We start from the raw sequence: 16,242 nt of genomic DNA, 5'->3' as shown, positions 1-16,242 counted from the left end.
CCCGCTAGTCATATATAAATTATTTCTGATACTTAATCTTGATTTGTTTTTTGTTTGTTTGTTTTTTTTTTGTTTTTTGTTTTTTTTGTTTTTTTTTGTTTGTTTTTTGTTTTTTGCTTACTTGCTTTCTCACTTCCCTTAAGCACTTGAAATGGTTTTATCAGGAAGCTAAAAAAAAACAACTTTTTTTTTTTTCCTCGCCATTTTTTGCATGATGGAACTGATATATTGATAACAGATAGAAGAATATCCATTTCAGGAAGAGTAAAATTAATTCTCTGATCAAAACCCTTTTTACATCTCTTTTGTTCCCTTACAAAGATTAAAATCACAAGATATCATGCTACTAAACATTGTGTCTAGAATACTTATTCTAGTTTTAATCAAAATCCATTACATGATTTTGCTTCTAGAAAATACTTAAAAATTTAAGGTCTCAAGAAGAAATTGAAATTCAACTAATCTTGCTTAATTAGCAGGGCTATGACAACAGTATATTCTTTTCATCGTTTTGACTCTCGGCTGTGTATCCGTTGATATCTTATATGCTTTTATAGAGAGTGATGTGGTTCTCGGTTGATTAACTGTGTCTGTGTCGGATATACTCAAGTCAGAACAATGATAAGAATATACTCGAGTCAGAACAATAAGAATATTCTGTTTTCATAGCCCTAGTAATTAATATTTAATAACTATGAATCAAATTGTATGCAAATCTGAAATATTTGAACATGGGAGGATGTGCCCATATTATGCCCCCGACATACGCCAAAGAAACTGAAATTTTAGTAATATTAATTTAATATCGATTAAAATTTCACAAATCGGGAATGTTTGAATATTCACAAAGGGCTTCCATTCTTTCTTTGCCCCATTTGTATAAAACTAAACTAAATATATCCAACATTACCGAGGATTACGCTTAGTAACTGTGTTCCAAAATTTATAATGATCGGTTAATTAATTTAGGAGTAAATCCTGCACATAGAAATATATAAGTATATACTTATAGCCAAATTTATATAATTGAAGAAAATTGATATTTTACTTAATTTCAATAAGATTTATTTAACACTTAAGGTAGGCAGTAATCCGTTGCAGTTATGACCCCAGAATCATGACGTTTACTTCTGAAAGATACTTTTGCTAATACACGTTTTGTTAACTATACCACAGTGTTTTAGTTATTAACGGCTTATAAAACAACAACAAATAATAATAATAATAATAACAACAAAAAACAAACAAGCAATGGAATAAAAAAAATTTAATTTTCTAATGTTTGGTTGCATATTAGTTCAAGTGAAATGTGTTTCGGCAGAACTCATAAGTGAAGAGATTTTGGTCTTTATTTGCAATTTTGTGTATTGGTAACAAATACAACCAATTACGGTACATTTCAGATAAACGAAAAATGTCCCCAGTTTAATAAACTTTCCAGCCGGTCTAATTATTATCAAGAAGAAACTTTTTATAAGCAATTATATCGTGTTAAGAGTATTATTGCTGCATAATGTTGAGACATAATATTTAACAGAGCAGAAAAGGTTAAGAAGTCACACTATTTCCGATTTGATGTAAAAGCAATAGATGCATGCGTGGGAGTCATCGAATGTATTATTTTGCAGTTCATGTAATGTCATCCCTTTTGGGATTGACTTATGTGATCGGAAATTTTAAAGTAGATGAGATTTAGTGAATTATAAACTGTTCACCATGAGTCTAGTTAGGAGTTTTAGAATTGAGGAAGTTATGTACCACAGATTCTTTGTCACCAGGTTGTTGGGTAGTTACCTGTGTACTTGATTTTTTTTTTTACTTGGGGGAGGGGATCACCACTTATCAAGGCTCGAAGGTCATTCGAGGATAAGGGTTAATGAATGTAAGATAGTAGTGAAGTAATCGTTATGTAAATTTGGTGGGATTTGATTATTTATGAAGACGACTTAACAGGAACTTGCTTACATTAGATTTGAAGGCTACCATGTTGTATTTAGTTGAGAAGCATGCCAGCAGAACAGTATTCCAAAGTCGTGCAGTTCATGGAATTTGCATTTAGGCACAGATAGTGGAAAAAATCATATATAGTGGTTTTAGATAGTCAAGTGATTTTATTGCAAACCATGTTTAATTTCAGAAGAGTTTTCGATAGGTAGCTTGCACAAGTCCTGGAGATGAAGAGTTTTTGGTGGGGAGCTGTTCTGTATAAGTCTCAAACTTTAAACTTTTGCAGGAAAAAAGCAAAAATTCTTTTTTATGTGGACACAGAAAAATTATGTGTGGGGATGCTAAAATATTCAATATTTTTATGGGGCAATTCTGGTTTCTGATTAGTTACTAGAATAATGTGGCTCTATTTGATTGGACACTATCACCAGTGTCTGTAATTAGAACCTTAAAAATCTTTTTTAATCATTCCCTTTTTATTATATCAAGAATATTGCAACATTATAATATTGCTTGTCCAAATCCTATCATACTTGTTATGATCGTTTATATACTAATTTGGTCCCAAACTATCTATAAAATAGCAACTTGTTTACAATTAATCTAATATATAAATTGTCGGATTTTTCAAATTAGACCCAAATAGCAATACATATAGCAAATCGATAGTTGATTTGAACTAGGCTTCTATTTTTTCTTCCATTATATTGGCTCGATTATGATTTGGTGGTTTACTCTTGTATCAAGTTTCTTCTTGATAATAATTAGACCGGCTGGTAAGTTTATTAAACTGGGGACATTTTTCGTTTATCTGAAATGTACCGTAATTGGTTGTATTTGTTACCAATACACAAAATTGCAAATGAAGACCAAAATCTCTTCACTTATGAGTTCTGCCGAAACACATTTCACTTGAACTAATATGCAACCAAACATTAGGAAATTAATTTTTTTTATTCAATTGTTTTTGTTGTTATCGTTATTATTATTATTATGTGTTGTTGTTGTTTTACAAGCCATTAATAATTAAAACACTGTGGTATAGTTAACAAAACGTGTATTAGCAAAAGTATCTTTCAGAAGTAAACGTCATGATTCTGGGGGCATAACTGCAACGGATCACTGCCTACCTTAAGTGTTAAATGTAACTGTATATTTTCTGGGTAAGTCCATTATTCTAGAAATAGGTATGTCAGCTTAATCTATAGCAGTATTATTATTAATATTGGTTTTATTTTTGCTTATATTCTTGACAGCCCCCATGGCCTGTTTCGTTAACCTCATAAATACTTCTATGTTGAAGTTATTCTGTCATTTTATTACTCACAAGTGGGAGCAAAAAAAAAAAAAAAAGTTTGGTCTTGGATGTAAAATACAATAGGTTTACATTTATTACTTCTAAAACGGCTTGTGGATTGTAATTCAATAATGCCCAATTAAAATATGCCACTCCCTTTTAAATTTTAACTGAATAAAATTAGACATTCAGTTCAATTACCAAAGTTTTCTAACAGTAAAAGCCTATGAGTTGTAGCCAATGCATTTCAAAAAATAAAACGAAGTAAATATTTGAGTAACGCCGGGAAGTTACAGCTAGTTATAATGGATTGGTTGCATCAAACAACTAAAATAACAGTGATATGAGGTGCTCTGTGCCAGAGGCAAAGCTGCTAGTGGATCAAATATCCATTTTCTATGGTACTTCATTCCTCCATTCATGCTCGATCTTTTGAGCTGGTTGACAGCGATATCGTTTCGCCACTCTGACACAGTTATCCCTTGAAATAACATGGTGAAACGAACATGTGCTCACTAGCAAAACGCACTCTACCTGTTTTTGGTATCTTTGCTTGTCTGGCATGGAGCGCCTCGTATGTCATAGACCAAAGATATCAGTAAATCTCATCTTATTAACTAACCTCAACTCCATCATTTTTATGGGTTCCATTGTTTGCATCACATGTCATCTTTGTGTGTACCATCATTCAAAACTTTCTTCAGCTTTTAAAGGGAGATAATAAACTGAGGCTTAAAATCCGATCAAATTGTGGCATCTGTTTATTGTGAGAGAAAATGTTTCATGAAATATCAGCCATGGCCAATCTGACATATAGTGGTTTGCTCAACACCAAGCTGATGACAAATGCTTATGACGTAGTAGAGAAGGACTAATATAAACAGAAATCGGGTCGACTGTAATATATTCTGGCCTTTTGATTTATGACATTATTGCTGCAACAACAACTGGCTTATATTTGATGAATAAATGGCGTAGGTGAGAGGGTGAGATCCAGCCAGACTGTAAATTATATCAAATAGCTTTCATTGGGACCTCATTTCTGATTATATTTCTTTTGTTTTTTTGAATAATTGTCTTTCTTTTCGTTTCTAATTCTAACATCAATTATATTATAATGACTAAGGCCATAAACAAAACAAATCGACTTTGTAATGTATTTTAATAGGAAACTCGTTTTTATTGATTGCATAGTTTCACAGTGCAGGTGCTTTATATATTTATTTTTAGATTATATTCCTTACATATCTGATTGTGCACAAGTTTCTCAGGAATCTTCTGAAAAGGAGGTGACACCTCGAAATATTAGAACAGTACTGGCTGGTCTACATTCCATTAATAAAAATAAACAAAAAAAAAACAGTAAATGATAAAAGAAAATATTACCCACCAGTGTGAACCCCCCCCCCCCCCCCAAAAAAAGTGTAGATTGTGTAACTATAGTTTTTTTATTTTTTTAAATTTCTTTTTCAGTTTTCTGGTACCCACATTTTCTTCCTGTATTGTTCCTGCCTTCCAAAATAATTAAAGATCTGTGAATACACTACACTCAATGCTTTAAGCAAACTATAACACTCTCTTGAATTCTGTATATATATTATTTAATGAAGTATTCTGATAAAATGATAGAAGTGGTTTTCCTAGTGTATAATGAGAAAGATCCTCTAGTCTCACTCTTTTCATAACTTTTAATCTATGCAGCTACATATTATTCAGTAAAGATCATTGTCGTCTCTACAAGTAGGTGGAGAAATAAAAACATTTTGATCCATCAATGTTCAATATTTATTCACTTTTCTTTCTTTTATGCATCTAACATTAGATTGCAAGGGGGGATGGCAGAGGCGATATTAGGCGATAAAAAAGTAATCTGAACACGGGAATCTCGGATCATGGAGTTTCAGTGATTGAAGGGAAATATTGTAATTCCATTCTGTCTTTTTCACATCTTGGCTTCTACAACAGACGGATCGGCACAGACAACAAGTCTTGATCACAACTGTTTTAGTCAACTGGCTTGCATCAGATCGACGGACAGAATCTCAATGTTAAGGCTGATATCATTGTCGCACACATCCTGTCGCTCAGTTGCCTGCAACTAGAGATCTTCATTGGCTGGGCCATGCAATGCAAAGAAATTGAACTCAGATGCAGAGTTGTGGCTTGCCAACCTATGCTCAGATGGTAAAAGCGTAGGGGCGATCAGCTGGAAACTTGGCTTGTGATGGTCAAAGCAGACACAGAAATTGTCTGGTCATAGTGTTTACAATCACCAGTCATCAGAGATGTGTTGTGCCCCTTAGATGCTGGCTAAGCCCACTTCCAGCAAAAGTCAATTCAAAAAGAAATCCAGTAAATGACATCTATATGAATTGACAAGTTCTAGAATGCTTTTTATTGTCAATTTTTTTTTAATATTTGCGCTTTTTTTGTTTTTGTTTTTTTTTTCAAGAAAATGTTTCAGTTTTGAAATGATACTTTAATTTTTATATATATATATTAGCAGTTCAGCCCGGCTTTGCTTGGGCCCTATGTACTGTTCATAACTTTATGTGCAAAAAAAAAACAAAAAAAACAGTAAATAATATATTAAAAAGTTTGACTCGTGTCCAGGTAAACTACATCTAAAATTTCAAGTGTTTTGGACCAAAATTGGCGGAGGAGTTTGGTAGGGTTTTCAAAGGTCAAATCGTTGAGCTTTGCTTGACAGCCAAATTTCTGGCCACAACCGATTACAAAGATTTTCCCAAATCTCAATAACCCTTATATCAAATCTCAAGTCTGTAGAGTGAAACCTGGCAGAGTAGTTTTGGTGGGGAAATGTACACACACACACACACGCACACGCACATGCACACACACGCGCACGCGCACACGCACACACACGCGCACACACACACACACACACACACACACACACGCAATTTCACTTTTATAGATATATAGATAAACGGTCTTAACAAAAATCGTCCGATGCAATAGATGACTAGTTTTATCAAATTGTAGATTGCATATACAGACACTGTTTGCAGTATGACAACTCTTTCTTCAGTGTGGTTAGATATAAATGATTCAGGCTGTGATTGAAACCCGATCTGAGCGTTTATCCACTGTGCTATTATAAGCAAGAGTATATGTTTGCATGAATAATATCAACAGTCAAAAGTGCTCTTTTTTTTTTTTTTTTTTTTTTTTTGTCTATTTTTCAGAGAGGTTAGGCAAGTTGTGTGTGGGGGGTCTGACTTGCTATTTGTTTTTCCTTTTGCCTAAACGCTTGAAGTGGTTTTTGCTCGACATGTTTTTACTTTTGTGATTGGAAGGAAGTACGTCTACATGCATATACACGCGCACATACACATTGGACTTTATTAAATAGAGGATATATAGAATGATAAACAGGATTGCTTTAATAATAATAAAAAGATATTCACTTTTTTGGCAGATACCTAATCTCCAGCAAAACTGGGAGGATGAAGGTAAAGAGGAAAGAAGATAAAATAATGAATAACCGATTTAAAAAAAATAGTTTACTGAAATCATATACAGTTTATAGTTGTAAGAAAAATACCTCTGCACAAGGTCGATTGCTGCATATCAAGAGAGACGGCTTCTAAATATTGGCATAGTTCTAAGACTAAGCTATGTGTAGGAAAAAATCTGTTCAGAACAACCCGTATTACTTGAGTGTTTTCCAATGGCTTGTTCACTAGCTTACAAATGCCCGGATTTACAAATTTGTGTCTGCAGATCCAATTAGACAGGTAATATTATAACCCCCCCCCCACCCGCTGCATGATACATCTCTCGCATTGACACTGAAAATGCCAAGCTACAAGATTATATTGTACACTTGGAATATCATCCGTGAATTGTAAGGTATATGCGTTTTTGTACAAAACATTTGTACAACTAGGACTACGGAATCTGTATACCAAACTTTTGATTCCGATTCGACCTTCTGAAATTTTGAAAGGTCTGCCTTAAAATCTGATCGTCCTACTAGTAATAATATATACTTTTTATTTTTTTTACATAAGCATTTATGTCGCTACACATTCATGAGCATGTTTCAGTCAGCAAGTTACATCTAACTAGGCATCTTCAGGCGATACTACTTATATAAAAGTAGAGTTACGGATTCTACTTTTGTGTAAGCAATATCGCCTGAAGATGTTTCTAGTTACTTGTAACTACCTACCGAAACATGCTCATGTAAAGCAAATAAAAAGCATATCTTGCTCTACTTTGGCATTGAGCACTCTTGTATGAACCTCGTTAAAATTTATTGGTTGCTTCACCTCTAGAAAATATTAACCTGGAATTTATATAATGTGTATATATATATATATCATTATTTAAGACGTTTTTGATTTTAAAGTGATGGACACATTTTTCAAAGTTCTATGAATTCAACTTTTTAATGAATGTAAAGACTATCATTTTTTACAAAAACTGATAAGAAACGAAACTGGCTTCAGTAGTTTAAACAGTAGACTCTTATGTAAAATTCTTAAATTTAAAACGGTTTGACTCTGACTTCCAAAGTAATGAATTTTCTCTCTGTAAAATGAAAAAAATAAACAAATGTGGTTCAAGATATTTTCTTTATTTATAAACACAATCCAGGGAATTTCTGAATGTACAAAGAATTTTTTTAAATCTTTCCATACAGTCATTTCTCAGCAAAAAAAAAAAAAAAAAAAAAAAATGTGCGAATGATATTATTCGTGCAATTAGAATAAACGATTCATATATGATCGTTATAATCTTTGAAGTTTTGAAGCCAAAAGTAACCCAGCTAACATACAGAGCCCTAAGTCTGTTTTGTGTATCTGCTAATGAAGTAACTATGGGGTCTCTCCACCATTCTCTAAAAACGGCAACATTATTTTTCTCCGGGTGAAAAAACTTTTCAGCGCTTAGGGTCTAGGAGTATGCTCAAATAACAATTTTCCCTTAAACCACCTCGAGTTTCAGTTTCCATGGTATCATATCATCCATTTTATCTTTTTATTGCCATCTTATCTTATGTTAGGGGTCTGACATTTTCTAGCAGCCTGCAATTTCAGTCTTCATGCTTAGCAGTCTTGAGGATCGATTCCATTAAAATTCCGCTGTCTAAGATCCTTGTTGATTTCCATTCATAGATATTTCATAATTGTCTTAATTTGTTGTCCTTATCCAAAATGTTAGCAATTTTATCTAATGAGATTTGCTAAACACATTTCCATCGTTTATCCGATTTAATAGATGCAAATTTGACTCTAAAACTGTTGCTTGGTTGAGATTTATTGCTATATAAATTCCTTAGAATTGATAAGTTCATTCGTTTGTGTTTTCCTTTTCAATTTGTTATATTTCACTTTTTTATCCGTTTCCTCTTTTCTCCTCCCCCTTTTTTCTCTTTTCTCCCCTTTTTTCTCTTTTCTCCCCTTTTTTCTCTTTTCTCCCCTTTTTTCTCTTTACTCCCCTTTTTTCTCTTTACTCCCCTTTTTTTATCTTTTCTCCCCTTCTTTCTCTTTTCTCCCCTTTTTTTCTCTTTTCTCCCCTTTTTTTCTCTTTTCTCCCCTTTTTTTCTCTTTTCTCCCCTTTTTTTCTCTTTTCTCCCCTTTTTTTCTCTTTTCTCCCCTTTTTCCCTTTTCTCCCCCCTCCCCCTTTTCTCCCCCTTCACCCCCATTTCCCCCTTCCCCCCTTTCCCCCCCTTTTTTTTCCCCCTTTTTTTCCCTTTTTCCCCTCCTGTTTTGTTATTCACTCCATTCCATATATAGGTTTTCCAAACCACCCTCTAATTTATGGAAATTGATTTCAGTGATTTGTTTTAAATCTCCCGACACTTCCGTTATCTTTTTAATGAATCCTTGAACCTTTTCTTTGTCTTACTTCATATTTGCTTCTTTACAGCCTGTTCACCATAAAACAATCGTTTATATAAGCTGATATCAAATGCCTGTATGGCACTTATCTTTAATGCGTTTAGTCTCACCATATTTTAACATTGCTCGTATACACACTTTTTGAGAGAACCAGATGTCGTCTGTCTTATGTATACTTTGTCCGCATTCTTTACATGCCTCTGTTGTGGCTTTATTTTGTAGTTTGTTGAATTGTTTTAAGAAACTTTAAATTTGACCTTACTAGTCCATTATAATTGAACTGTTTTTTTTTGTTTTTTTTTAAATAATTTTTTCACTGTCAATCTCTGCAACGGGCATAAATTATTATACTAGCTGACAGATAACAAAGGTCAGCTTTATCATCCTAACAGTTTCACTCAAACAAAGAGGAGTAATTCAGATGGAAGATTTATTATTAGTCAGTGGACAATTACAAGAAACCATATATAAATTTAAAATAGAAAGGAAGAAACAAAATGCTCGAAAATTCGTCTGTTCAGTGGGTTTTATTTAAACGACCGTTTTCAAATGTGAAGTATATCCCTCTAGCTTCCAGTTAGTGCCAGATATTCATATCATCGGATTTTTTATTCTTTTATTTTCATATATACTAGTCTGGGTACCCGGCGTTGCCCGGGTGTTTGTAGGTATAAAAAAAAAAAAAAAAGTGGTAGCAGGCAGGCAGGCTCGATCCCACAACGCAAAGGCGGAAAAGAAAGTGAAAGAAAACCTGACATCTTACCGCTATTCCATGATGCGAGTGGAAGTGTAAAGCATTCAAATTTAGCGATGTCAACCATTACGCCATAGCAGATAGCGAAATGAATGAGTAAATCTGGCTGGAGGCCAGGTAAGCTTTTCAGCTTCCTGCTGTATTTTTTCCCAAAAAGAGGGAACTCTGGCAGTGTCCAAATGAATAGCAATTGTCTGATATGAAGGGTTTCCCCCCATATTGATCAAGCTAATTGCCTTCAAGACATCTCGGCCCAGAAGGCCAGGCAGATGCGTATGCTTCGATAAGTTTCGCTCTATTTACACGAGAAAAGCAAACACTGGAAACAGGGCAATTTTTTAAAACTCTATCAAATAAAAGATAGACGATGTCCATTCACAAATCGGAGATTATAATATCTCTGAAGTACGCATGTGCCCATTTTGCCTTTTATGATATATATATATACGGCATAATCACATTATGTTCTCTCCGCTTATCTCAGCATTTGTGTCCAGTCGTCTTGTACACACACTTCACTTGCCACTGGTACTTAACAATGCCGACTCAGGAGAGGTGTGGTTAGAGATTGTGCACCTCCTGCTACAAAAATTTCACGCGCAGGGACCCCTTCGTGGGTATCCATTAGTCTGTTAAAGACTGAAGGAGCCTGTATATATATATTAAAAAATATCGGTGACTGCCATATCAGAAAGAGATAGACGACTTGGACTGCACTCCATTTAGTTAAACTCTGGTACCCGCCCCCTACCTTCATTGGATGATGAAGGACGGTGAATTTTAAATGTCTGCTCACTTGAATGTTTCTTTTGAAAGAAATCCGTTTTTCCGGAAATTATGTGCTTTCGTTACTTCCGTTTGTTAAGATCCATCTTCTGAACCCAAAACTCCACCCAAACTTACGGTTTTCCATTTTTACCATAATTTTGTCTTGTTTTCCTTTTTCAATCTATTGCGGTTTATGTCGTTTTGTCAATTTTAAGTTTACATTTACTCGTCTCCCCCACGAGGTTAGTTAGACTCGGTGTCGGTTTTTTGTGTGGAGAAAAATCCAGCTCCTCCAAAAGTGTCAGTCTAGAAAAGAAAAATTCTCTAGATGGATTTTTTTTTTTTTTACTTCCCTGGCCAAAAAGAGAAAAGATGAAGTGTAATTTGTCTATTTCAAGTTAGTATTCTTCTACTTTTCAATTCAGGTAACTTGATTGACATCTATTCAATGTAGCCACCTTCAGCCTCAATCACCGTCTCGATACAAGTCCAGAACTGGAAGCATGCTTTTACTACAAGTGCTGGCAGGAGCCAACAAATATTTGGCGGGTGGCAGTGATCGAGTTGGCTTTGGTTTTATGGGAGGTCATGTTGGTGATGTTCTCAACATATCAAATGAAGTAATCCAAGAGATTCAAATCGGGGGAGGTGGGGGATAGTGAGAGAAGGGCACAAAGTCGTAGCACTCCTTCTGAAGCCAAGCCTGGGTCTCTTTGGACTTTTGGGCCGGCACCGAGTCCTGTTGCCACACCCAGAGTCTGCCAGCGGCCACCTGATTGCACCAGGGAATCGCCATACTTTTCAGCACATCCAGGTACACTTTGGTGTTGACTTTCAAGCCGACTTCAAAGATGTGAGGTGGCATGATGTAACTCTCACTTGAAACCGCACCAAAGACCATAACCGTGGCCGGATTTGCATTTTGAGGGTACTGGCAATGGTCCTGTCGTCATAACTTGGATCGGTAGAGAGCATGAGTTATACAGTGGCACATCTCCGATGTCGCTTGTTGAACATTGTGTTGCTTTCAGACATGATAGAAGGCTCCTATCACTCTTGGGATTTGTACACAACTGGCCAACTAATAGATGGTCTGCAACAACAAAAATAAAACTGTTTTCATCAAATGGAAATGAAATCATGTCGTCTTTTCTAGGGCGACAATTTTATTGTTCCACCCTGTAAGCTGTTAAAAATGTCTTAGAACTTTAACTATCATTTGCCGTGATCATTAATCTGTTTTGTTTATACATTCCTTTGCATGAAATAGAAATCATGACAATAATAGAAGTTCATGGAGAATTCTTAAACGCAATGATTGCTAAACGAACTAATTATAATCAATGTTTGGTAATTAAATATCAGTTTTGTGTGTATTTGTTTTATCTTGAAAACGATCTTTCAAAAGTAACCATTCTTATTAATGACATTTAATTACTTTTAAATGTTTGTTTAAATTTTCAAAATATTTCTAAATCAGATTCACATAACTAGTGTCTGTTGGCTACCGGTAATTTCTATTCCTTATTTTTTTTTTTTAAGTGAATAAAAAAAAATATATAGATGCGTTAATACTGAAAAAGTTATTTTCTGCATATTAGACTAATTTTTGAGAACATACATAAAGTAACAGTTCCGTCGGATTGTTAATTGTGAGTTGAATTCGTTCGCCATTATAATTATAACGTTGAAAGACCTTTTTCTAATGGTTCAGAATAATCTTCGATTATATTTTAATGAACCCAACACGTCGTAGATGAAAGTCTCACAAAGAAACAGAATAAAAAAGTAAAGAAATTCGACTCAGCATTTTTTTTAACAATTTAACAAAAGGCATTCTTAGTATTTCCAAACAACGCATAGCATCTTGTTTTAAACAGTTCATTTCTTTTTATCAGTCTGCCATGTCCTTTGAAGACACTCGTCACCCACGTGGTTCGCTCACTGTCATTTTCCGGCCATGTCTAGAACACATGCTTTTTTCCCTCGTTTCTCTGGCCCCACGTGTCTTTGCGCCTCTGCTGTGACGTCACCCACGTATTTCAAACACCGGATTTGCATTTTGAGGGTGCTGGCAATGGTCCTGTCGTCATAACTTGGATCGGTAGAGAGCATGAGTTATACAGTGGCACATCTCCGATGTCGCTTGTTGAACATTGTGTTGCTTTCAGACATGATAGAAGGCTCCTATCACTCTTAGGATTTGTATACAACTGGCCAACTAATAGATGATCTGCAACAACAAAAATAAAACTGTTTTCATAAAATGGAAATGAAATCATGCCGTCTTTTCTAGGGCGACAATTTTATTGTTTCACCCTGTAAGCTGTTAAAAATGTCTTAGAACTTTAACTATCATTTGCCGTGATCATTAATCTGTTTTGTTTATACATTCCTTTGCATGAAATAGAAATCATGACAATAATAGAAGTTCATGGAGAATTCTTAAACGCAATGATTGCTAAACGAACTAATTATAATCAATGTTTGGTAATTAAATATCAGTGTTGTGCGTATTTATTTTATTTATCTTGAAAACGATCTTTCAAAAGTAACCATTCTTATTAATGACATTTAATTACTTTTAAATGTTTGTTTAAATTTTCAAAATATTTCTAAATCAGATTCACATAACTAGTGTCTGTTGGCTACCGGTAATTTCTATTCCTTATTTTTTTTTTTTTAGTGAATAAAAAAAAAATATATAGATGCGTTAATACTGAAAAAGTTATTTTCTGCATATTAGACTAATTTTTGAGAACATACATAAAGTAACAGTTCCGTCGGATTGTTAATTGTGAGTTGAATTCGTTCGCCATTATAATTATAACGTTGAAAGACCTTTTTCTAATGGTTCAGAATAATCTTCAATTATATTTTAATGAACCCAACACGTCGTAGATGAAAGTCTCACAAAGAAACAGAATAAAAAAAAATAAAGAAATTCGACTCAACATTTTTTTTTTTTGACAATTTAACAAAAGGCATTCTTAGTATTTCCAAACAACGCATAGCATCTTGTTTTAAACAGTTCATTTCTTTTTATTAGTCTGCCATGTCCTTTGAAGACACTCGTCACCCACGTGGTTCGCTCACTGTCATTTTCCGGCCATGTCTAGAACACATGCTTTTTTCCCTCGTTTCTCTGGCCCCACGTGTCTTTGCGTCTCTGCTGTGACGTCACCCGCATATTTCAAACACGTGTTTAGTCCCCCCCCCCTTCTCCGTCCATGCGTGTCCTTTTGTCTTTGCCGTGACGTCACTTTACACAGCTGGCTCGTTCATTTGCATATGTTAGCTGTCATACAGCTGCTGCTAACAGCATTAGTGGTTCTGTTACGTAATTAGAATTAAATCTAAAATAATTATTTTTATATAATTATTGAAAATTTAGTTGAACAGAATTTTCTTTGTAATATGAGGGTTGTTTCAAAAGTAAAGCCTCCTATTCTTTAATTTAAAAAAGCTGAAAAGCCACAAAGACGGAAGTGGTAGCAGCCTTCTTTTTTTTTTTTTTTTTTTTTTTTTTTTTTTTTTGCTCCGTTACCACCATTCTTAATGTACTTTTGCCAGGAATTCAATAAAAAAAAAATCAGTAAAATTTTACCCCATTTTAATATCTGTCAATATTGATATTTTCTGTACTCTGTAGGGTTGATAGAATAACATTTTAAAATGAGGTGGCACTATCGTTTAATATTGGTGAAACTATTAATCTTTAAAGAGGTGTCGTTTGATGAAGGTCACTTCTCTCTATCAGGCCACTTTAACAGCATGAACCATGTGTTCTGGAGATCTCAAGCACAGGTGAAGTCCTTTAGAGGTCACTGCACTCTGAAGTGCACCACGTGACATAATCGGGCCGTTTTGGTTTGAGAATGATGTTGTGCCGGTCAATAAATAAGCAGTATGGCATCAACGTGGAGGCATACTTTTAGAACATGTCTTGTAGAATGAAAATTTTATAAGAAATATTGAATTAACACTCATTTTAACTTATTTCAACTTGAAATTCAAAGTTTTCTTGTATTTCTTGTCTTGTTCATAAATTATCAGCAACGTTTATACTGAGACATCCTGTATATCCTAAGATCGCCATTCGATATTTTTAAGAGAAAAAAAACAATATATATTTACTTTTGTGTGTGTGCATATATATATATATATATATATATATATAAACAAAATGTAAAATGGCCTACTCCATAATCGGTTCTATCAAATCAGAGAACTGTAGACAGAGCTTTACACGAAGAAGAGATCAAACTGAATAGATGAAGAAGACAAAGAATAGCATCAAACTGAATAGATTTGATGAAACTTTTATATATTTCCAAAATGAATACAGAATAAATAAAACCTTTGTTTCAGCAAAGTTAATAATAGCATTAAAAAACCCACAAGCATCAGTTTTCACTTCACATCTTCTGTTAATAAGGAGTTACAAGTTGAAAAGAGTAGTAGTAGGAGAGTTGTTGTCGGGGAGGGAAATGCCTGAGTTTGAACACAAGTATTTTCCTCTTGACTGACATGATAATTAGGAGTGACTCTGCTGCCTGCGCAACACAAACTCTCAAATAAAAGTGCAACTTTTCGCTGCAAGGGTTAAAATAGCCTTTTTCGTTTTTCTTTTTTTTTTTTTCTTTTTTTTTTTTTTTTTTTTTTTTTACAAAGGGGTTACCACATCAAGATCTGGAGGCTACCCGAGGATAAGAATGTGTATTGTAGCCATTGGGGCAGTTGCGTAATAATCGTTTGTAGTGAAAATTTGGTGTAATCAGATTTACAAGGACGGTTCAATAAGAATTTGTTTACGTTGAACTTGAAGACGACGATGCTGTAGTCAGCGGGATTAGAATAGAAACATTTGTTTTTATTTCTGATTTCAAAAAACAAAATGGCTACTTGAGAAAATCGCGTGAAAGAATTAATGATTAAAATTGCTTTAAATCATTTCTATAAATAGTATCAAATTTATAATCATGCCAAATCAATGAAAACTACCAAAAGTGAAATCTAAAAATCTACAACAACCAAATTATGTAAATATAAAAAGATGTATTCCATTTAATCTGTACTCTTGAATATTATAAGTATTTATCACAGTCAACTGTATTGTGTAGTTAAGGAAATTTGGCATTTAAACATGAAAAAAAAATGTCAAAAGTATTTGAACATTGACATTGTAATCCCTATTGCTTAAGTTTTAGAGTTAAAAACAAAACCAGGAAGAACTTTGTATTAGCATAAAAACAGATCTCTATAAAGTTTGATCTGAATACTGATTTTTACAATAACTTGAGGTAATTAAGTCCAAATGAGAGGAAGTCCAAATTAAAGGAGTTTTACTGTATTTTTTTTTTTTTTTTTAATTTTTTTATTCAATTTTCACCCCAAACAAGGCACAGTGCCACTTTGAAGCAGGGGGCTACTATTAGGGAATTAATTAGCGGGGTCATTATGAGGGGAGAAGAGTAGAAAGATGTTTGTTAACATTACACTTAAACTTCTGCATATCATTGCAGTTGGGACAGCAGAATCCCGGAAGGGAGTTCCAAAGACCCGCAGTTCTGGGGAAGAAACTATTGGAGTAAAAGGCTTTC

General features: G+C 34.1%; 1 protein-coding gene across 1 annotated transcript in view; it reads left to right on the top strand.

Annotated features, from left to right (window-relative positions):
• The window catches only part of LOC145280026 (CDC42 small effector protein 2-like), a 260,837-nt gene that overhangs the window by 154,939 nt on the left and 89,656 nt on the right, over positions 1-16,242 (top strand). The gene's annotated exons all lie outside the window — the stretch shown is intronic.

Source organism: Euprymna scolopes, chromosome 7 (assembly GCF_053919585.1).
Source record: "Euprymna scolopes isolate OS-2025 chromosome 7, ASM5391958v1, whole genome shotgun sequence".
Classification (NCBI taxonomy): domain Eukaryota; kingdom Metazoa; phylum Mollusca; class Cephalopoda; order Sepiida; family Sepiolidae; genus Euprymna; species Euprymna scolopes.
The sequence above is the reverse complement of the archived record's forward strand: the minus strand, read 5'-3'. Positions and strand labels throughout refer to the sequence as shown.